Here is a 23,123-nt window from a genome sequence, read left to right as displayed (position 1 = left end):
TATGAGTGCAGTGTGTGTATGAATGCAGTGTGTGTGTGTATGAATACAGTGTGTGTGTGCATGAGTGCAGTGTGTGTGTGTGTGCAGTGTGTGTGTGTGTGCAGTGTGTGTGTGCAGTGTGTGTGTGTGTGTGTTGCAGAGCCTTGGTGGGGGGTGGGCAATTTTATTATTATTTTTTTTACTGATTTTAATATTGTTATCATTTTATTTTATTTAATAATTTTTTTAAATTATTTTAATATTTATTGTTATTATTATTTGTAATATTATTATTTATTTATTTGTATTATTTTATTATTATTAATATATATTAATTATTTTTCGTCCCCCCTCCCTGCTTGCTAGCTGGCCAGGGAGGGGTGCTCTCCTTCCCTGGTGGTCCAGTGTCATTGGTAGTTCAGTAGGGGTAGAGGGGGGCTGGCAGAGCTGTAACTTACCTGTCCTGCAGCTCCTGTCAGCTCTCTCCTTCTCCGCGCCGTCCGAGGTGCTGAACGGATGGCGCGGAGGAGGAGAGAGCTGACAGGAGCTGCAGGACAGGTAAGTTACAGCTCTGCCAGTCCCCCTCTCGCCCCTGTCTGTATTATGGCAATGCAAATTGCCATAATACAGACACTGACTCGAGTATAAGCCGAGTTGGGGTTTTTCAGCACAAAAAATGGGCTTAAAAACTCGGCTTATACTCGAGTATATACGGTAGTTATTTTCCCACCTCTTGATAAATATGTTATAGTGTTATTGTTGAGTTTCTGTGTGTTTCCCCATATGATTAACTATAAGTTCATCGTAAGTTAAACGTAATGGGCATATGGGCTAGTACTGAGTTCCAATAAAGCTGAGTTTGGGAGTTCCTTTTGGAACGGCTTGTTCCGCTGGATTTGTTCACGGATCCCAGTAACAAAGTATTCGGACCTGTTGGCTGTCTGCATGGTCTCTGTAGTTCGGAACAATTCAAAAAGAGCTAGGCCTGAGATCAGCAAGTGCCTTTATAAAGGCAGGAGCTTGTCTCAATGCAGGCAGAGGTGTGAACACTTGCCTAGAAGGAGTGTTGCAGAGGAATTGGCAGCGGGGATAGTACCTACCTGGAAGAATAGAGCTGCAGCCTGGTTGGGTAGAAGAGCACCCTCTGTTATTGTTATTTTTTGTCACTTTGGACAAGTTTGTTTGTTTTTTCCCTCCGAACCTAATCCAATTACGGTACTCATTAAATGGAATCAGATGAATAATGCGTACATGTAGTTGTGAGACGTAATTATCTGTAATAAAATTCGTAATACAAACGCTCAACCACATATTCGGTCTTGCACACCTAAAAAAGGCATAATTGATGTTTTGCATTGTAACTCAGAAGCTGGTCATTAGCTTCTGAAGTGATATTACAAATGTTGTGCCTTGTTTGTCAACACTATGCTCAACATTTTAAAGCATCAACATTATAGCTATTATAAATAGAACACATTTTAAAAAAAAAAAAAAAAAAAAAAGTATTTCCAACATGCCGATAAGACACTGGTTTGAACTGGCCTGAATAATGTTATCCACACGGAGAGTGTGAAGAAAGGGTCAGCAAAGAGAGGCTAACTTTAGAAACAAGTTTTGGAAAGAGTTTTATCTGTGACTGACATAAAGATGCTACCCTAGTCAAACACAGCTCAACCTGCCAAGAATAAAGGCTTGTTAAGTGTCCTGAATTCAGAAGGATAAAAGCCGCAGTAAATAAGAGACTGCAGAAAGCACAAATTATTTAGCAGACTTCAAACCGCATTTGAGAGGAAAGGAATATCCCGTTTACTAATTTATTCAAAACAGATTTAATTTGGAAAACATTTTACAACACATCATTTAAGGTACAGTATTTTTTTTCAGTATTTCAACTTATTTCATTGTACTTGTTTATGGCACATTCTGATCAGGAACCTCTCTTTAAAAACTTTGATTGACCTATTGATGTTTATAAACTGATATTTAAAGTGTCCCACTATTTCAGAGGCTTGTTGTGTGAGGCCGTATTTCACTGCTAATAATGACCTACCGATAGCTTAAACCTTGCATATTAAAACTAAACACAAATCCAAGAGACTGTATAAATTGTTATAAAAATGTCGTGAATAATGCTACAAAACGTAGTTTATGTTATTGAGTGTTTTAAATGAGTGAATAATGTTTTATTGCAATAGGCATTGTTGCAAAGCACTGTACTATACTTTGATCGCTAGGATCTTTTTGCAGAACATGCAGTCCATGCAATTCATGTAGTTTTGAGTGTTTTAAGGGGTTAAATGAGTGAATAATGTTTTATTGCAATAGGCATTGTTGCAAAGCACCGTACTGTACGTTGGACGCTAGGATCTTTTTGCTGAAGATTATAGTTCATGAACCAAAAAAATGACAAATTCAACATTCTTTGCATGTTATTTTATATAGTAACGTGCTACACTGTTATTTCCAAAAATATATGATTTTCAATGTGGATATAATACTGTGAAGTCTATTCATTAAAGAATACTATGATGAATAGATAACTAACTTACAAACTTCAGACCAAATTAATAGACTTGTAAGATACACTGGGGAAAATAAAATGATATCTTTCATTTTGCAAGATGGGTTTAGTACTCACTGTTTAATGAATAAACATTGTCCCTCACAAAAAAAAAAATCATGTGATTAGGCAATAACAAATGCTCATAAAGTTTAACTATTGTCTTTTTCAAATGATATCCTTGTTCATGGGTAAGCCTATGGATATTGAGATCTAGGCTAAAAGAGGTGCAACAGATTTTCTTGTTTAAGAAGTAATATGCCCAGTTATATCACCATCCTTTAATTCCACTATATTTTTTCATCACTTATTTATATTTTTTCATCACTCCAGGCACAAAGATTGGCCTCAAACAGACTTTAACAGGCTCATTGTAGAGACAATATTTTGGTTCTACTACAGAGCCATTGTCAAGTATTAAAATCCGTTGACAAAACGGAGCCGAAAACCCGAGTTGTCATGGGAACACCTGAAGTTGTGTGGTATTGTGGACATATACAATTCCCTTTTAGTTAGCTTAATATATTATAACTTGTTATAATTATAATTTAGTTTTCCCACTACAAATTAAAGTGAGCAAATTGATTTTGTTAATTCTTAAATATAGAAAATATTTGTAGGCTTGCAAAACGTTCCTGTAAACACTCTTATAGAGAAAAATCCTGTGGAAATAGGTCTCAATGAATTTGGCCATATATCAGATTAAAATGTTGTCTCGGTCCCCATGTCAATTATTTATTTGTTCTTACTGTCTCTAAAACAAACATGGCACCATTTAATTAATTTCTGTAATATATGTTAATGATATAATTATGTCTGTTTTCTGTCTTCAATGCTGCTAGTAGAGTGGACCAGAAAATGTAAAAACCTACAGTTTGTCACATGTATTCAGGTTTAAATGCAAATTAAAATGTCTCCACAAGAAAACCTGAAATGCAAAAAAACTGTGGTTTTTGGGGGCGGACCTAGCAGCCCTACCAGGGCCGCCATCAGGGGGTGACAACCATAACGGTTGTCACGGGCCCGGCGGCCCTGGGGGGCCCGGCCGCCCGGGCCCCACGTGTAGCGGCGGAACATGCACTTAGGGCCACCCGATGGGCCCCATATCTTCAGGGGCCCGGTCAGCGCTGCGGCCGTGGTATAGCGCGACCGGGCCCCTTTAAAAAAAAAAAGGAGGAGCGCTCGCGCCCGACATGAAGAGGGAGAGCCAGCCGACTGCCAGTCCCATCAGCCCCAGCCAGCCACCCTCCTGCAAAGACAAGGTAAGAAACAGGAGGGTGGCTGGAAAATGAGCTGTGTGTATGTATGTATGTATGTATGTATGTATGTATGTCTGTCTGTGTGTATGTCTGTCTGTCTCTATGTCTGTGTGTATGTATGTCTGTCTGTCTGTGTGTATGTATGTCTGTCTGTCTGTGTGTATGTCTGTCTGTGTGTGTATGTCTGTCTGTGTGTGTGTATGTATGTCTCTGTGTGTGCCTGTCTGTGTGTATGTCTGCATGTCATTATGTGTGTATGAATGTCAGTGTATGTATGTCTTCATGTCATTATGAATGTGTGTATGTCTGTCTGTCTGCATGAATGTATGTCTGTATGCATGTATGTCTATCTGTATGCATGTCAGTATGTGTGTATGAATGTCAGTGTATGTATGTCTGCATGTCATTATGAATGTGTGTATGTATGGATATCAGTGTCTGTATGAATGTATGTCTGTATGCATGTATGTATGCATGTATGTCTATCTGTATGCATGTCATTATGTGTGTATGAATGTCAGTGTATGTATGTCTGCATGTCAGTATGAATGTGTGTATGTCAGTATGAATGTCTGTCTGTATGTCATTATGAATGTGTCTGTGTCTGTATGTCCTTATGCATGTATGTCTGTATGTATGTTAGTATGTGTCTGTCACTATGTACGCCTGTGTGTCTGTATATGTGTGTATGTCTCAGTATTTGTGTGTCAGTATGTATGCCTATATGCGTATCAGTATGTGTGTCTGTTAGTATGTATCAGTGTGTGTGTGTGTGTGTATCTGTGTCCTTTTGTATCAGTGAATGTGTTTGTGTCTGTGTGTGTATTCCTGTGGGCAGGATTTGGAGGCGGTCTCTGTGGGCGGTTTTGGAGGCAGGCCCCCAGGGGCCCAGACCCTGAGCTCAGTTAGGGGCTCCAAAATTTCTGGTGGCGGCCCTGAGCCCTACTGACTGGTCGCACTTCTTGTAAGCTCCGTGCTTAAACGCTTTTATTCAGCTAAATTCACTGCACTTAGCCTGGGATTTCAGTTACAGCGGTGCCCCAGAGAAGGGAAACACCTGCTGCAATGGCATCCATAATGATATTGACCGAGATCAACGGCTTTTAACAGGGATAGACCTGCGACCTACAAGAGGCCTACTCAGACAGAGCGAGGGAGGCGGTCGATCCCTCAGCCTGTAACAGCCCGCTTCACTCGAGGTCTCCCGTTCACATGCTCTCCCCCCAGCCGGTGAGGGATATCCCGGCAACCTCCTCCAGGGTTACAGTGGCTACATACCTACCCCAACTTACCTGCAACAACAAGCCTGCTGGAAACAATATGGCGGACGGCTCATCCAAACCGAGACCCGCAACCTACCCTCGAAAACAAACTGGATCGCCTGTTTGTCAACTTCTAAGCCAAGCTGTCCTGTCATCTGGGCACTCCTGACACAGCCCCAACTCTCCAGCAGAGTTCTCAACACTCTGCATCCCCTCAGCAAGGAACCGACACTGCATTGAGACAGCAGCTTGCGCAGAGAGAAACACGATGGGCGCCCAAGTTTCAGCTCAGCTCAGCATCCCATGAAATCATTTCCTAAGCGTCTTACTCACCCTCGGAAGGTCACAGTTTATCGGAAGAGGCGACAGCCTGAGAGAAGACCCCAAAGCCAGGAGACTGCGGCTCTCACAACCCCGCTCGGGTGGAGACCCTCCATGAGACACCAACACCACCGCTAGGCATGTATCGCCTGGACACCAGAGTACCTCTCCGTCTGACACTAGAACTGTGGAGCACATTGGAGGTCAGACCAAGGCGGGGCTGTTCATTAACCCTGCAAGGAGTTGGCTGACTAGTGACTGTTGCCGCTACTGCTTATTATGCCCTAACCAAGGTCTTTTAGCATATATGATCTACTTTGATTTTATTTTTTCTCTTTAATTTAAATTTTTATCACTAATGGGCATTTTTCACCTTTCACATCTTGCATAATTTAGGGGTTCCTTGGGGCAAAACCTTAACCTTTCACCTGTCAGTTAAGTGGGGTCAGAACAGAGCTAGCAGTGCCAGTGGTTTCACTCTCTATAGCTTGACTAGCATGAAATTCAGTGATTTATTAAATATATAAGTTACCCTCAGTTTGACCTAGCATGCAATACATAATATGCCCAAACTTGAGCTTGTTTCCTAACTAAAATATGTTGCATATTGTCAATATGTTCGCTCTGATTCATCTATATGCCTAGTTACTCGTCTGACATATTGATCATCTTGTTTGCATAAACTAGTGATTAGCCTGACTTCACTGTAACACAAAAATGTGCAGTATTTCGCAGTGCAGACCAATGTATAAAACTAAAAGTTGTGCTGCTCCATCGCAATTGTACATAACCTATCTTTGAGTACCATATCTGTCTCCATGCTACCGCCCGGTATAATTGTGTTACCTACTGTGCCTGCATCTCTTGTTGTGACAGTGCAGGTGATTGTATACTCTTCAGCACTACAAAAATAAAGATAAAAAAATAAATAAAAAAACTGGTGGTTTTACTGCACATAAACAGGGTTATTTAAGAAAATAAGGATTGCTAGGAATTCAAAGTAAATTTCAAACTAAAGTTCATAGTAGAGCATAGTAGAGGCAAAGCTGACTTAGAGAATTTTTTCAAACAGGGTAAAAAAATTGGACAGGAGACAGGAGTGCGTGAGCTACATGGGTTTGTAGGAATACTGGAAGCTGGTATTGCTATGAAATCAAGCAATCCGATCATCTGCAGCAGCGACCATAAACAGTAAAACCAGCTAGTAGTAACTTGACTTTGAACACATGAAAACCATAAAGCACATGGTGAAAGACTCAGCTGTCGATCAAACCAAAATATGAGAGTGAGAAGAAATATGCTTTAAGATAATTTGACCATGAATGATTGTTGATGCCAGATGTGGTGGCTAGAAACTGTTAATTGCTTGGAATTTTCACACACGAAGCTGTAGATCTTACAGACAATAGTGTGGGGGAAAAAAAATTCTGATCAATAAATATGCCTTGCTAAAAATATCTGTGATCAGTGTATATACCTCGCTAATGACAGTGGTCAAAAAGAATCTCCAAACTTGTTTAATCTGATAGGAAGGCGATGGTAACTAAAATAACCACATATTACCACAATGTTTCTGAATACACAACAAACTGTACCTACCTTGACATTGTCTTGACTATGGTTTGGAGTTAAGGCTTGGACACTAATGACAGATACCTCTCAAGAATAGATTGATCCCCATTCTTATGTCTCTGTACAAATGTGGTTTACTTTTGACTTCTATAAAATCTTTTGTTCGGGATAAATGTTTGAGATGACATAGTGAACCAATAAAGCTGTAGTAGAGAGACTCTCATCTAATCCTTCCAATTAGGTAAACAGCCACTTAAAAAAAAAAAAACATTTTGGGGGGGGAGGGCGTTGCCACCTGACCGGAATTTTACTGGCATTTGAGGCTGTGTGGCCGGTGCCGGTATTTCAGAAATACCGGCAATGCAGGGGCCGGTATTTCTGTGTGATGGAACGCTGAGAGGCTCTCCCAGCTCTGCATGTATCTCTTTACACGTTCCCTGAGACAGGCAGAGTGGGGGGAGATACATACATGGCCGGCTCCACCGTTTCCTGGTGGGCTCCCCCAGTCTGGGGCCACAGCACTGGGAAAGCGGCTCTTGAGCGCCAGGCCGATCCTCAAGGTGCCCGAAGGTGGGGGCGCGGAGAGGAGCCTTGTCACGGGGGGAAAGGGGGGCAGGAGGTGGGGATTGTAAGAGACGCACAAGTGGGTGTAAGACACACAAAAGGGGTTAAGACATTCAAAAGATGGGATAAGAAATCCGAAAGTGGCTTTAGAAGGTAAGAGATTTAAAGAGGGAGTTATGAGATACATAGGTAAAAACACATTTGTGTAGCCAAAAATCCTTACACCCACAATCAGACAAGGTATACACATTAAGGCACACTGCCACAAACACACACAGCATACACAATCTGATATGGTATACACACAATACTACACCCACACTCTAACACAGTATACACACTTAAACTTACTGCTACACATACACAATGCTACACACACAGTCAGACATAGTACACACTGTAAAAAGTATCTTAGCAATTTAGGGAACTTTCCTATTCGAAATGTTATGTAACATCCCGTGACGTTGTGTCCAGTGACATCACGCATACATAATTAATGATGTAAATTAGCATCGCCGGTATTTTTTTCCAAAAAAGTTGGCAACCCTAGGGGGCGGAGTTAGTTGCAGACCAGAGCAGATGCATCTTGGAAAGCTCTGTGCCAAATTAAGCAAAATACCCGATTTAAAGGTGGAAATTGGGCACCTACCTTCCCTCTACCTTGCAGGACGGAGAGGTGACGATGGGCAGAAAAATTAAAAAACAAGGTTGGACAAAGCCCCTAACAGCCGTGACATCGGCTTCTGCTGAACTCACAGAAGGCTGTATGGGAGAAAATGGAGCTGGGGGAAGAAAGATTCTCTGACTCCTCCTCCAATGCCTCCAATGCCCGGGAGAAGGCACCTCAATGGACAAAGCCAAGTCACCTCCACCCGGAGAGCCAGTCACTGCAGATTTATTAAAAAGAATGTTTGTGGAACTCCGGCAGGACTTAACTGCTGACAGGGCATATTTCAAGGAAGCCATTGAGGGTTGTCACTACATGGCTGACTCTTCTCGAGGCGTCAGCAAGCTCCCGAGACACCCTCCTAGCCACTCATGAGCAGAGAGTCTCAGAGCTCCAAACACAACAACTCGGCACAGCCATAAAAGGGAAGGCCCTGGAGGACCACACACGGAAACACAACTTAAAGATCAGAAGGGTGCCTGACGCCATATGACTTTCCGATCTTCCACATTACATCAGGCATTTATTGACCACACTGCTACAGCCTAAGCAGGCATAACTTGTGAAAATGTACGGAATGTTCTGCCTGCCAATGCCGGCAAACACACCCCCAACAGTCACAGCAGACCTTTTTGTGAGGTTTCAATCCCTACAGGACAAGGCCTCACTGTTAGCAGCGACCCGAGAGAGAACCCTTCTGTTATTCGAGGACTCTCACATTTCTCTGTTCCCTGATTTAACACGGAAGACGCTCAGCTGGCGAAAATCGCTTCAACTGACTCTTCAACACCTGTGATCTAAGCGACTCCTCACTTTTACCTTCCAAGGAACTACCTACCGGTCGAAGAGCCCACAGGAACTGGACTCTCATCTGGGTCGATTGGGCCTAGCAGCCTCACAAAAGGAGACCAATGCCATCCTGACCCAGCTGGACCCCTCTACAGTAGCGGAGTTCATTCCTAGAATCTTCCAGCTGTCCTGATGGACATACGCTGCACAGACACCTGCACATCCTTTGGGATACCACAGTTTCTGCCACCAAGAGCCGTGTTTATTCTTACTATGTTATCATTGTTATTTTGCTTCATGGATGTTCATTAATTTTAAATTCTAACTATTGATTAATTGCATACCTAGAGATGTCTTAGTGGGTAGATTTACATACCCACTTACTGTTTTAAGTTTCAATTCTAAAAGTTTGCACCCCATGCACATACGTCCGCACATCTTGCAGTCACACGCTCGAGATGTCAAACCTAGTGCTGGCTCCAATTTATCCTCCCCCCCAGTATCTACAATAGCGATAAAGATAGCTTAGAGACGTCAGTCCCTGGAGGGGGCGACCCCCTGGAGCACCTAAGTTTACACGAGACACAAGAAATACAATTTACTACTGTGCCCTAGAGGGTTTACATCATTGCGTTGTACCTGTTGAAAATCTTGTTCTTAATATAAAATTTCACTCTGCATGTACCATTGAACCTGCCAATAACTATGCCTTGATCATTACATGTGTACACCATGGGCAGCAGCCTGCTTATTGTATTTTTCGTATGCTGAATGAAAAAAAAAAAAAAATTTTAAAAAACAACATTTAAGTAGATTTCCCCCAAAATAATATGTGCATGCATTTAATTATGCATTTTTTCTTTGGAGTTATATAAAAAAAAATAGCTTGCAAAACTGCAGATCTTTCGTGACTGTTCAATCACAGACTTTCCAATGCAGCTCAATTAAAAGTCTTTGCACAGTAGATTCTCTGGGCACTTGTTGTTTTGAGTTCAGTGCACCTAAGCTAACCAAACCTAAAAGTAACATTATCCATGGGTGTAACCATTATTATTTTTAAAAGTGTCAATTTCTGTTGAAATCTTAAAAAATGAAGAAGGTAGGACTCTCCACACAAAGCTTTTCAGCAAGCTAAAGTGCTTTGGTATCTGGATTATCCCTTTACAGGGACTCTCCAGTGCCAGGAATACATATCAGTTTTCCTGGAAGTGCAGGTTCCTGCAGTGCCCCTCTCCCTCCCATCCCCATCCCATATTGCTGAAGGGGTTAAAACCCCTTCAGTGACTTACCTGAATCCAGCGCCGATGTCCCTCGGCGCTGGGTCAGGCACGTCCACGCGCCTCCCCTGCAGACGTCACCTGATGGGTGGGACATGCATGGCAATGGGCCTGCGTGCACATTAGACCTCCACATAGGAAAGCATTATTCAATGCTTTCCTATGTGGATTCCGGCGACGCTGGAGGTCCTCATGCATAGCGGGCATGGGGGCGGAGCCAATCAGAACCTCCTCATAGAGATGCATTGAATCAAGCGTCCCCATGCAGAGCGTGGGAACGCTGAACGGCACTGATGCCTACTGTGCTGCCCTGAGCCAGGAAGCACCTCCAGTGGCCATCTGAGGCATGGCCACTTGGAAGTGTCCCTAGGCGCAATGTAAACACTGCCTTTTCTCTGAAAAGGCAGTGTTTGCATGAAAATGCCTGTAGTGAGCTATTATACTGACCAGAACAACTACATTAAGCTGTAGTTGTTCTGGTGACTATAGTGTCCCTTTAATAAAAACACTTTATTATGCAAAAAAATAAGATAAATATACACATAGATTTTATATATTTCTATATATAAAACTTAATTCTAAGTGTAATTCCAATTTTATATTAATGTCAAAATACGCTTACAATAAAATTACATTTATATATATTTTGTTTTTTATTTATGGTTATGTGATCTTGATGAAATCACAATCGCATGACCCGGAAGGGCCAGATTGGCTGCAGGGTTACTGCTGGGCTTGTCCGGCAGACTCTGATCTTCATTGCTGCCCTAATGGCGTTAAAGCACACTTTTTTCAAGACGGCATTGTACATCATAACGGTGTAAAGGGGCTAAGTCCTTGCTTGGATACAGGCACATACATTAAATAAATAGTTGCAATTTACAGACAAATCTCCTTAAAAGGACACTCCAGCCTGCCTGTTCTCTTTTTGTATTTTTCAAAAAGTGGCGATTTGAATTGAAATTTATACTTTTATAACTTAACTGGCTTACATCCCCATGTTTCTGTTACATCCTGTAACTTCCTGGTTTGGTTAGCTCAGTGGAGCTAAACTTGAGAGGCAGCAATTGCTCAGAGCACCTGTCTTCCAAATACTTCTCATTGAGCTGAATTGAAAAGTCTGTGATTGGACAGCCACAGATAGCTACAAAGTCTGGGTTGGAGAAGGAGGGGAGCGTTGGCAAAGGCAGCAGACAAGAAAGTGCAGGTTTTGCATGCTGTTTTTAGATATACCCCCAGTGGGAAAAAATGCATTAATATATGCATGTAATTTTTCATTTGTGATATATCTACTAAACAGTAATTTAAAAAAAATATATATATATATATTGGGCAGTGGAGTGTCCCTTTAAATATGCACTGTTTGCCCTAACAGCCCTCTGCAGCAGAATGATATGCATGTGTGTATCCATGACATGTCAGCAGCAACAAAAAAGTAAAAATAAACAAAAATAAACAGATACTTTGCTGCCCTCAAAAATAAATAAAATCAGTCACTATTAGAGATGTCCCGAACAGTTCGCCGGGAACTGTTCGCTGGCGAACATAGCTTGTTCGCGGTCGCCGCGGCGGGCGAACATATGCGATGTTCGGTCCGCCCCCTATTCGTCATGGAGGTGGGAGGAAGGGTCTGCTGCTGATTGGCTGGAATGTGTCTGCTGACTGTGAGGTACAGGGTCAAAGTTTACTCAATGATGACGAATAGGGGGCGGACCGAACACCGCAGCGACCGCGAACAAGCTATGTTCGCCGGCGAACAGTTCCCGGCGAACTGTTTGGGACATCTCTAGTCACTATTTATTAGATATACCCCCAATTAAATTATGCATGCATTTAATAATGCATTTTGCTTGCATTGGGAGTATAGCTAAAACTATCTTGCAAAGTCTGCAGCTCTCCTGCAAGGTATGTGTTCTGGCCAATTGCCTGCCTCTTGAGTTAAATGGGCAAACATAAAAGGTAAAGGGAGGATGGAAAGGCTTAACTGAAATAGAGAGGGAGTGACGGTAAAGCTCAACATGTATTTTTGCACAGAATTCACATTAGGCAGTCTGGGACAGAGTTATGCATACAAATGAGAGGAACTACACTCGTGGTTTCCTCTCTAACCTCTGCAGTTTATATATTATGTAAATAAGTAGATTTCTTCAGTTTTGCCGTCTATGCTTTTGTAAGGTGCATTAAGCATTTGCAGATTGCTGTCAGCTCTCATCACCTTAAGTTACTTTGTGATTACTAGAGGACTTCTATTTATAGATATCTCCCCTAGGTTTGGTATGCTGGTCTCCATAGCAAAGATGAAAAATAAAAATACCAACCAGGGTAGAAAAAATACCAACTGTGTCTACTGCAGTTATACAACTACTGCAGGTACAGTTACAGTTTTACAGTGATTCAGTCTTGAGAAATCCCCACGAGGGAAGAAACATGCAGGCTTTCTTTTATTAAAAAAAAAGTTTTCCCCATACCAAGTAGGTGCACAAAATATTTAACATAACAGCCTTGCACAGAATTCATTCAAGTCTTAAAACATATCAATATACAGTTAGGTTGTTTTTTTTATTTAGGGGGTAAGAGAATATATATGGTATGTCAGAATAAGATGTGTGCCCCAATGGGTCATGTTAAGGCGTTTAAATGCAAACGCTCTATTAAAAATACCTAGTCCCTCGGATGTAGACCTCCTTTAGTGTGGTATCTAGCATTGGTATCTTAATTAATTCAGTAGGAGGAGGTGTTTTGTGGCGCGTCTGAAGTTAGGGTGTTAGACTTTGCTGCAAGCCCAATAGAGGGATTGTTCTGCCTTGGTAGACTGGTGAAGGTTAACAGAGCAGTGCATTAACCCATAAAATAAAGGGTTACTTCGCCCTGTGGTCACTTTGAACCTAGGGCGCAATTTAAGGTACACAAAACCACCCCACCCCCACCAAAAAAACCTTAAACGTGTGGTAGAACCACGGAACACGTAAAATAAAAAGACAAGTAAAGTTAACAGTGAACTAAACTAGGAAATGGTGTTTTCGGTGGTATCTGTGGACAGTCTCAAGGCTTGTAGAGACTCCGGCTACTAGAATATGATAATCCCGTTGGGCCGCCGGCTGGTAGTTAGGTCACCTCTCCGGTGGGCACAGGTGGTCTTGCCGCTCGCGCATTTGCTCTTCAAATGCCTGGTATGTTCCCGCATGGTGAGTGGTACCGTCTATGGAGTACCAGATTACCCTTGGTAGGCCCCAGCGGGAGGGTATATTTCTGTCTCGTAGTTGTTGTAGCAAAGGTTTGAGGGAGCGGCGCCATAGCAAGGTGGGCCATGTTAGGCCTGGGAAGATTAGTAACATGGCCCCCTCACACAGCACATCCTTATCCTGTAGAGACTGAAAACAGAGGATGAGGTCTGGAGTCGCCGCGGGTGGCGCACCTGCAGGCTTTGGAAGGTGGAACATGCCGTCTAGTTTAAGTCTTTTGGCTTGTTTAGGCAGTATATTTTCAAAGGAGCGTCTGATAAAAAGAGGTAAGTCCTCCATCCCCAGAGACTCCGGGATCCCCCTTAACGTGAGCTTATAATGCTTGTGGTGGTCTTTCAAGGCCTCTATCCAAATATCGGCTTTATGTTGATGTTGAAGCAGTTCTTCCATCCCACGTTCCACAGCCGCCAGCCAGGTATCATGATTGCTGTGAGCAGCTTCAATGTGGGTAATCCGAACTACTGGGCCATCCACAGCTTTCTGGAAGCAGTCCATGTCTCCCGCGATATTCGTACAGAATTCCATGAGCATTCGTACTGGGCTGCGGTGACTGGCTCCCAGCTGTCTCCTTTGGTTGCGCTTCTTGCCTACAGACGCCCCCGGATCGAAGGAGACATCTTCGGAGGAGTAGGATGATCCCTCTTCTAGGGACACCATATTATCCCACGCGCCTTCTGAGAGTTTTGGAATAAGTCTCTGATGTTGTGGCCCAGTGGGCCTTCTGTCCCCCCAGCACATTTTCAGTATAAACACATTGAAATTTGCCAGACTGGTTATGTTGCCTTTGAGACCGTATGGTAGCTCAGGAATAAGAATTACCCTCATGATGGCATACCATTTGCAATAGATCCTTGAGAGAGTTGTGGATGTGAGATTGACAGACTTCCTCGAATCCAACTCTCTGCTTGACCCACTTCAGTCTTGATTCCGCGCTCATCACTCTGTTGAAACAGCTGTGACCAAAGTATCCAATGATCCCCAAGGTTCTGTCCTTAGTCCCCTACCGCTTCCATCTCAAAAACATAGCTTGCATCCGCCCTTATTTAACACCAGACGCAGCTACAGTGCTGGTCCATGCCGTTGTTCTTTCTCGCCTTGACTACTGCAATCCCCTTCTCAGTTGTCTTACGTGTTTTCAGATTGCACCGCTGCAATCTATATTAAATGTGGCGGCGATGCTCATTTTCCTGTCCGCCCGCACCTCCCACCTCTGTCAGTCCCTACATTGGCTTCTAGTTAGTTAGATATAGAGCTCAATTTAAGAATATGGTGCTTGATTACAAGTCCCTACATAATGCTGCTCCAACCTATCTATCCTCCCTAATACACAAATATGTCACGTCGAGGCCCCTGCGCTCTGCCGAACACCTACGCCTATCTTCTGTCAATACTCCCACATCTGATGCTTGCCTTCAAGACTTCTCCAGGGCTGCACCTTTTCTTTGGAACTCCCTTCCCTTCTCCGTTAGACTTTCACCCAGCTCCACTCTTTCAAAATATCTTTGAAAACACATTTCTTCAGGCAAGCATATCTTTTAAACTGGGTTTTCATTTCCCCCTCCCCCTCACCCCCCTGCCATGACTTCTCTCCTGCAACTCTCAAAAATAACCTACTACGTTCTCAGTGATTACTTTTCTAGCAACCTATTTCATTACTCCTACTTATACCCTTTGTGTCACTATACTCCACTCCCTCTAGCATGTAAGCTCATAAAGCAGGGCCCTCAACCCCTGTGCGTCCAATTGTCTGGTTACAATTACGTGTTAGTCCACCCATTGTAAAGCGCTGCGGAATTTGCTGGCACTATATAAATAATAAGATAATAATAAATAATAATAATAATAATAGTAGACAACCCAAGGTATTGCAAATGGGGTATGTCCAGTCTTTTTTTAGTAACCACTTATTTACAAACACTGGCCAAAGTTAGAGTTTATATTTGTTTGTTTGTGAAGAATGCAACGTGATCAAATGGCCCAGGAGGGCTGAATTAGCCAGAAGGGGACTGCCTGGGATCTCAGGGACCCAATAAGTATTAAAGACAGTGGGGACGTTGTATGCCACCCGCCAGTGTTTAGGACCGGCTCCTTAAGGACAGCATTAAATTATAAACATTCATACATCAATATAATTATATATTTATATATAAAATAATGCTTGTTCACTTGAGTTTATGACTTGACAAAGGCCAGTGTAGGTCAAAACATCACCTTTTGCTTGCTGTAAGTCTGTACTTTAAAAGGGGCTATTGAGTGCTTAGACCTTCTATCTTTTACTTTGTGGAACAGAGTTCAGGGCTGCCTCATTCACGTGTGATGGGGGTGCAAATAGCAGCCAATACAAAGGTGCAGATTGCTCTGAAATTGCCCCATTTCATCCAGAAGCTCTGTACATACAGACTCCTACCACCATGACCACTTCTAAAACCTGAATTGATAGTTATAGTAACTATTTAAGCTCCACTGAGCTTAACCCTTTAAGGACTGGACTGTTTTTGCGATGTTGTACATTTGCGACCAGGCCTCTTTTTACACTTTTGTGGTGTTTGTGTTTAGCTGTAATTTTCCGCGCTCTCATTTACTGTTCCTATACAAATTATATATTGGTTTTTTTCAGGACAAATAGGGCCTTCTTTACATACCATTATTTATATAATCTCATGTAATTTAATTTAAAAAAATAAATAAATATGACGAAAAATTTAAACAAATACATTTTATTTTTTACTTTTACTTGAAGTCTTTTACTCAACTACAAAAGCTAATGAAAAAAAACCTGCTAAATAGATTCAAAATGTTGTCCTGAGTTTAAAAATACCCAGTGTTTACATGCTGTTTTGCTTTTTTTTGCAAGTTATAGGGCTATAAGTGCAAGTTGGATATTGCGATTTCAAAACATACATTTTTTAATTTATCAATAGTGACATTGTACCACTATTATCTGTCATAAATCTCTGAATAACACCCCCACATGTACATTTTTTTTTTTTTAAAGTAGACAACCCAGGGTATTCAATATGGGGTATGTCCAATCTTTTTTAGTAGCCACTTAGTCACAAACACTGGCCAAAGTTAGCGTTCATATTTGTTTGGGTGTGAAAAAAGTAAAAAAGTAAATTGAACGCTAATTTTGGCCAGTGTTTGTGACTAAGTGGCTACTAAAAAAGACTGGACATACCCCATTTGCAATACCTTGGGTTGTCTTCTTTTGCAAATGGTATGCCATCATGGGGGAAATTCTCATTCCTGGGCTCTCAAAGGCAACGTAACCATATATATATACACACACATATATAATTCTATTCTTTTATTAACATTAACCTTTATTTATTTATTTTTTTGTTTGATTGTACACTAGCAGGGAGACTGCCTGTCAGCACAGACAGTCCCCCTGCAGGCAGACACATGGACACCTATTGTGACCATGTGATCCCTCTGTTGAGTGATCACATGGCCCCAGGGGTCCTAATCCGCCTGGGGAGATCCGCCACACCTAATCCGCCACACCGGGGGAACGACGGCGATCGGGTAAGTACATAAGACCGTTGTGACGGTTCAGGACCGTCAGCAACGCAAAAAAAGGACCACTATAGTGCCAGGAAAACAAACTTGTTTTCCTGGCGCTATAGGGTCTTTAGGTTCCCCCCTCCCTCAGGGTCCCACTCCTGCTGGGCTCAAGGAGGCTGAAGGGGTTAAATACTTACCTTTCTCCAGCGCCAGGTTCCCTCGGCGCTGGGGAACTCTCCTCCTCCCAACGTCATCCCTGAAAGCGCATGCGCGGCAAGAGTCGCGCGCACATTCAGACAGTCCATAGGAAAGCATTTCTCAATGCTTTCCTTTGGACATCCAGCGACTTCTCACCATGAGTACATAAGACCGTTGTGACGGTTCAGGACCGTCAGCAACGCAAAAAAGGACCACTATAGTGCCAGGAAAACAAACTTGTTTTCCTGGCACTATAGGGTCTTTAGGTTCCCCCCTCCCTCAGGGTCCCACTCCTGCTGGGCTCAAGGAGGCTGAAAGGGTTAAATACTTACCTTTCTCCAGCGCCAGGTTCCCTCGGCGCTGGGGAACTCTCCTCCTCCCGACATCATCGCTGAAAGCGCATGCTTGGCAAGAGCCGCGTGCACATTCAGACAGTCCATAGGAAAGCATTTCTCAATGGGACACTATAGTCACCTGACCAACTTCAGCTTAATGAGGTTGTTCAGGTGAGTGCTACAGCTACCCGGAACCTTTTTCTTGTAAGCACTGTATTTTCTGAGAAAATGCAGTGTTTACATTGGAAGCTTGGAACACCTCTTGTTGCAGTCAATCAGACGGCCACCAGAGGGACTTCCGAGTTCAGAGGCCCTAAAAAGGCCTCTCGTCTGATGCATTCTGGGTGAATACTTCAGACAGGCTATCAGCACACAAAGCACTGTGGGTTTTTTGTTTTTTTTTATTGCGTCGGTTATTATGGCTTTTTATTTTGCCTTTTTTGGGGCTGAAGAAAGAAGATTTTAGAAGAAAGAAAACATCGAATGGTAAGTTGTTTTTATCTCATTTTTTTTTTTACAGGTTTTTAGTTAAAGGTCCCCCCCTCATTATTTTTAGGGTGAGGGGGGTAGGTAGGGAGAATTTTTTTTTGGGGGGAAGGGTTAACTAGGGTCCCCCCCTTTGTATTTAGGGCCCCCACCCACCGCTCAGGGGTGGGGGCCGGGGGGGACAATAGGTCCCCCCCTTATTGATAATTTTAGGGCCCCCACCCGCCGCACAGGGGTGGGGGCCGGGGGGGGGGACAGTAGGTCCCCCCCTATTGTGAATTTTAGGGCCCCCACCCGCCGCACAGGGGTGGGGACCGGGGGTGGGGACAGTAGGTCCCCCCCTATTGTGAATTTTAGGGCCCCCACCAGCCGCTCAGGGGTGGGGGCCGGGGGGGACAGTAGGTCCCCCCCCCTATTGTGAATTTTAGGGCCCCCACCCGCCGCACAGGGGTGGGGGCCGGGGGGACAGTAGGTCCCCCCTCTTATTGATAGTTTTAGAAAGCGAGCTGAGCTGTCAGTCAGACAGCTCAGCTCGCGAACGCGCATTCCGCGCACATGCGCGGTAAAGCGCTGAATTTCTTCATAGGGCGGCTGTCAATGCCGCTCTATGAAGAACGCGATTGGTGCAGCGCGAAGCCGCGCATGCGCACCACATCGCGATGACGCTTCTCTGTGAGAAGTGTCCTATTGGGTCCCGCGATTTCGTCATTTTGACGAAAAAGGGGGCGCGGCATGGCTGGGAGCTCGGCGCTGGAACGGAGGTAAGTTTTTAATATAAAAACACCTCGAAAATTATTTTTATTAAATGTAAGTTCAAATAAAAGCAAGAAGGAAGGCTGGGGGACCTGTCTTTCTTGCTTTTATATGTTGACTATAGAGTCCCCTTAAGTCAACCACATATTTTATTATCTGTGTTAAAAATATTCTTAAAAATGTATCATATTAGAAAATGAATGTAAACAAGTCACAAGTACTGGATATTGGATTAGACAGAGTAGTTTTAACAGCATTATTAAACAATTTTCAGTTTCACTGGGCAGATGACAATGTTATATATTTATTTAGGACTACATATATAGAAAACAAGCCCAGAAAAATATATCTAAAAAATAATGTTAAACTAAATTACATTCCTGAACATATTTTGTATTAAATAACTGATCCAACTCACCCTTCTCGTAGCTAGATAGAATATCAAATATAAAGATGTCAATATCTACTCTGTAATGTCTGTTTGTTCTGTACACTTTCTATAAAAATAGCAAAACTATGTTTAATAGAACAGTGGTTTGTTTGTTTTTTGTTTTTTTTATTCTTTATTTTTACAGTGCAGAATTAGGCATACAGGCTTGCATTAACATTGTGAAAGATTGATTGTAGTGGCACAGAGATGTGACATACAATATCAAGAAAAGATGCACTGTTTGTTGGTATATAAATGACATGGTAAATCCGTGTGTGTCTAATGATAGAACAAACAATCTAGTAAAAGCTAAGCTGGGTCTCAACACAAATAATAACATGCAATGAAATGCCCACCAGAGTTCTCAGGTATTAATTTAGGCTAGGTGCCTGGCGGCTACTAAAAATATAAAATAAAAGTAGCAGAGAGAGCACAAACCAAGCAAAAGACAAACTGAACCAACTGACATTATGATTAAATTAAAATAAAACCAAAAAATAATAAAACAGAATATAGTATGAATAAACAGGCAGACTTGATCAGCCATGCTGGAATAGAAATCCACTGGATACGCTTCACATTGAGACAAGTCAAGTCTCTGCATTACAAATTAGAAAAATAATAACATGAATTAGGAGAGATTTCCCAGAACGGTAAGCCTATACCCCTTGTAGGCCAATGGTTGTGCGACAGTACGGTGCTGGGGTCAGCTCCTACTTCCTTTGCCTTTGCCTCTTGCTGCAGTAATAGATAGACTTGATGCATTAGAAACAGAGACAGTTACAGCTTCTCAAAAAGAGCCTCAAAGTTCTCCCTCCAGTTCTGGCCCACCAGGCTTGTTTGACTTTGAACATGTACTTGCATGGCAACCATCTCGGACTTGCCTCGTGGTAACTGAGTAAGCAGATATTAAGTGCTGCAGATTGACAACTTCTGCAGTGGGGACCAGGATATCCCCCACCGGTCCAAAGAGGGTAGCAGAGCTATGATGGAGTCGCTGGGAGCCAAGCAACTGCAGTTGGGGTTCAGCCGCCACCCCCAGCGAGCGAGTCAGCAGTCTCTGTAGGCTGTTGATCCAGACAGACAGGATATGTGCCAGAATGGAGATTTATCGGGCTAGCAACAGCCACTCCAGTTAGTAGTGATTTTGCTGTTAGGTTACAGGCTTAAATTGGTCAAGAGATCAATATAAACAGCTTACATTCAGGATTTCACAGAGGAGCTCCAGCAACACACACCTGCCTCTATAAGAGGCCAGGCCCTGCCCCCACAGTGTTGTTGTTTTTTTTAGTTTTCAATGGTAAAGTTTACATTGAAAGATACAGTTTAAGAAATAGACTACAAATATGAACAAAGAACATATTGCATTCAGAGAAAAGTGATGTACCGAACTGTGCTGTTAATACAGAAATACAGAATAGTAGTCAAAGGCAACATGACATTCTACTGTGAAACTCATACCATGCAAGGGAATATATTGAGCTACCTGAAATCCAACACTCTCTGTCATTATCAGTACAGCACTAGCCATGCCAGTCCTGTGATAGTCTCCTAGCTTCACTTTACTACAGTGGAGCCAGGTAGCTCCCTCTTTCTGTTCCCTGATGGAAACATGTAGGGGTGAGAACCCCCCGATACCAAAAAAAAGTGGAGCACATCTCTCCAAAACTAGTAAGTGCTCAAGCCAAATATGATCTCTGCAGGATGGATATAATGTAGTCTCTGATCTGGTAGCATACAAATATAACCAAAAGAGGGATAATTTTATCCCCTATCAAAATCTCTTAGGATCTGATCTGTCTGTGAGGATCAACAATATGTCTTGCTTGTGGAATAAACACTTTTGAGAACAGGATCTGTATTGAGTGTCTTCCACCCACCTCTAAAGATTGATGTCTTGCAATAGCAGGAGTCGTGAAAGAGTAGAGGCAAGAAAACATTGTCTTCTTTGGAAATACTGTATACACATAGACAGTCCCATAAAAGGATGTCTCCACACCATTCCCCCTCCCTTCAGAGGAGGTCAATCCACAGTACACAGCTAATCGCATCCAGAAGAGTGCATACCTCTAGACTTATTCACAATGTGTCATTGTGTTGGATACTCTATTCCTTAATCCTTGTTAGTTGTGTTGATCAATAATATTTTCCCAAATACAAAAGTAATAAGCCTTCCCTGCTCTTGGAGAGGGACATCTGGGAGAAAGACAGGCAAGGTGACTTACTGCACCAAACAAAGGAATGGATTGTTCATATCAGAGTACCACAGAAGAGAGTCTTCAGTTTTATTCAGAAGGTTTACCAGCTTCCCCCTACTAGTTAATAGCTTTCTATAAGTCTGTTTGTTGCCAGTAGCCCCGTGTGCCACTTCCAGTTTGGATATAACATAATATAGATGTTAAATTTGTGTGGAGCATCCCTGCTTTCTCTGAGCACCCTCCACTATATAATGTTCACGTACTACTGTTGTTGCATTCTCAAGGAAATAATACTACAGAACTTTCTGTGTCTTTGTTACGTGAATGGAATCGATCAGTAGCTTTCATTTAGCCTTCAGTAAATTCTCATAACTCTGTGCAGGACTGACAATTATGTCATTTGTCAAATTGTCATGGAGTTCAGCAAGTGTAGCCCATGGTTCTCCATGTGAGTAACATCCATGGACCAACAAATATTAGGTAAAATCTCTCTCAATGGCATGCTAGGCTGCCCAGCAATCAACTAGCTGGTATGTGTGGAGTGGTCATTGAATCTAATGAAAAGTGGACTCCAGATGGGAGGAGGACTTGAATCAGCGTTTGGTTCTTGAACTACATTTCCCCATCTACAATTAGGATTTATTTTCGGAATTTGTATGTATCAAAAAATCTACACTGTTGGTGTTGGGCCCATAGAGGTTTGCAAATGTTTGCAAATATAGTCCTCTTTATGAGGAGGATTCTCCCTTTTCCATCCTTTCTCATGGAATAGGATTGCTCTGAAGAACATGATCCCCACTCCTTTTGATTTAACCTGAATGTTAATGATAAAAAAAGCAAAAATGGAATGCTTGACAAAATGCTATTTCGACACAAAATCTTGCATCACCAGTGCTCGTCGAAAATTAACAAACTGAAACTATATGAAGCTAAATATTTTTATATGAAAATTTTTCACCCATGTACATCTTTAGTATATGTTTGTCTTGTGAGGAGCAGAAAGGGGTTGCCTGCCAAAATAAAAAACATAGGTGACACCAAGGATCAGTCCATAAGCCAGACATGCACAGCAGTGTTTTACTCAGTGGAGCTGATGGATTCTGTGAAAGATACCAGGCAGGCCCCACGTAAGTTATACAATTTTTACTCATAAAGAAGGGCAATAGGGCACTCCTGGCATTATAATCTCTACAAAGGGCTGTAGTGGTTATTCTGCCTATAGTGGTCCTTTAAATAATCTACTAGTACCCCTCCTAAGATTACAATATATAGGGTGAGGTAGAGGCAAAAAATGCCCACAAAATTCAGAAAATAAACAAAGAAAAAATTAGACCTGGCTGTGCTGAAGATACTCCACACTGAAGTCCCAACAGTGTATATACAACCAAAAAGCAAACACGAGTCCTGTGCATCCAGTATAGGTGTGCACACCCAGGTGCTACCACAATTTATTTGAGGACAAAGTTAATGCAGCAAACGTTTCTAGCAGCAGCCCTTTCCCAATGCTTATGTCCTCCTAAGATTACGTTTTGGATCTGCTACTTGTCTATATGTGTATGTATGTCTTTGTATGTGTTCAAGTTAATTTCCTGTAACAAGATCTTCTATATTTGCTTGTCCTTACTCCACGTGCAGTCAGTGAATGAGGAAATGCAATTACATGGGATTTATGATAAAGCAAAGCAAGTCCTACCAGGACAACCTTCTGCACTCCAAATGTTGTT

General features: G+C 42.4%; 1 protein-coding gene across 2 annotated transcripts in view; it reads left to right on the top strand.

The window, feature by feature from the left end:
- Positions 1 to 1,625: 1,625 nt before the first annotated feature.
- Positions 1,626 to 23,123, top strand: part of LOC134578070 (serine/threonine-protein kinase SBK1-like) — a 50,325-nt gene continuing 28,827 nt past the window's right edge. Inside the window, exon 1 of one of the 2 annotated variants that reach the window (XM_063437044.1) lies at positions 1,626 to 1,844. The gene's annotated coding sequence lies outside the window, so the exon portion shown is untranslated. Of the gene's footprint in view, positions 1,845 to 2,932; positions 3,022 to 23,123 lie in introns of those variants that run through there. The other variant, XM_063437045.1, reaches the window with a different exon arrangement.

This window comes from Pelobates fuscus, chromosome 11, assembly GCF_036172605.1.
Source record: "Pelobates fuscus isolate aPelFus1 chromosome 11, aPelFus1.pri, whole genome shotgun sequence".
NCBI classification, from domain to species: Eukaryota; Metazoa; Chordata; class Amphibia; order Anura; family Pelobatidae; genus Pelobates; species Pelobates fuscus.
This window is presented reverse-complemented; position numbering and strand designations above follow the sequence as displayed.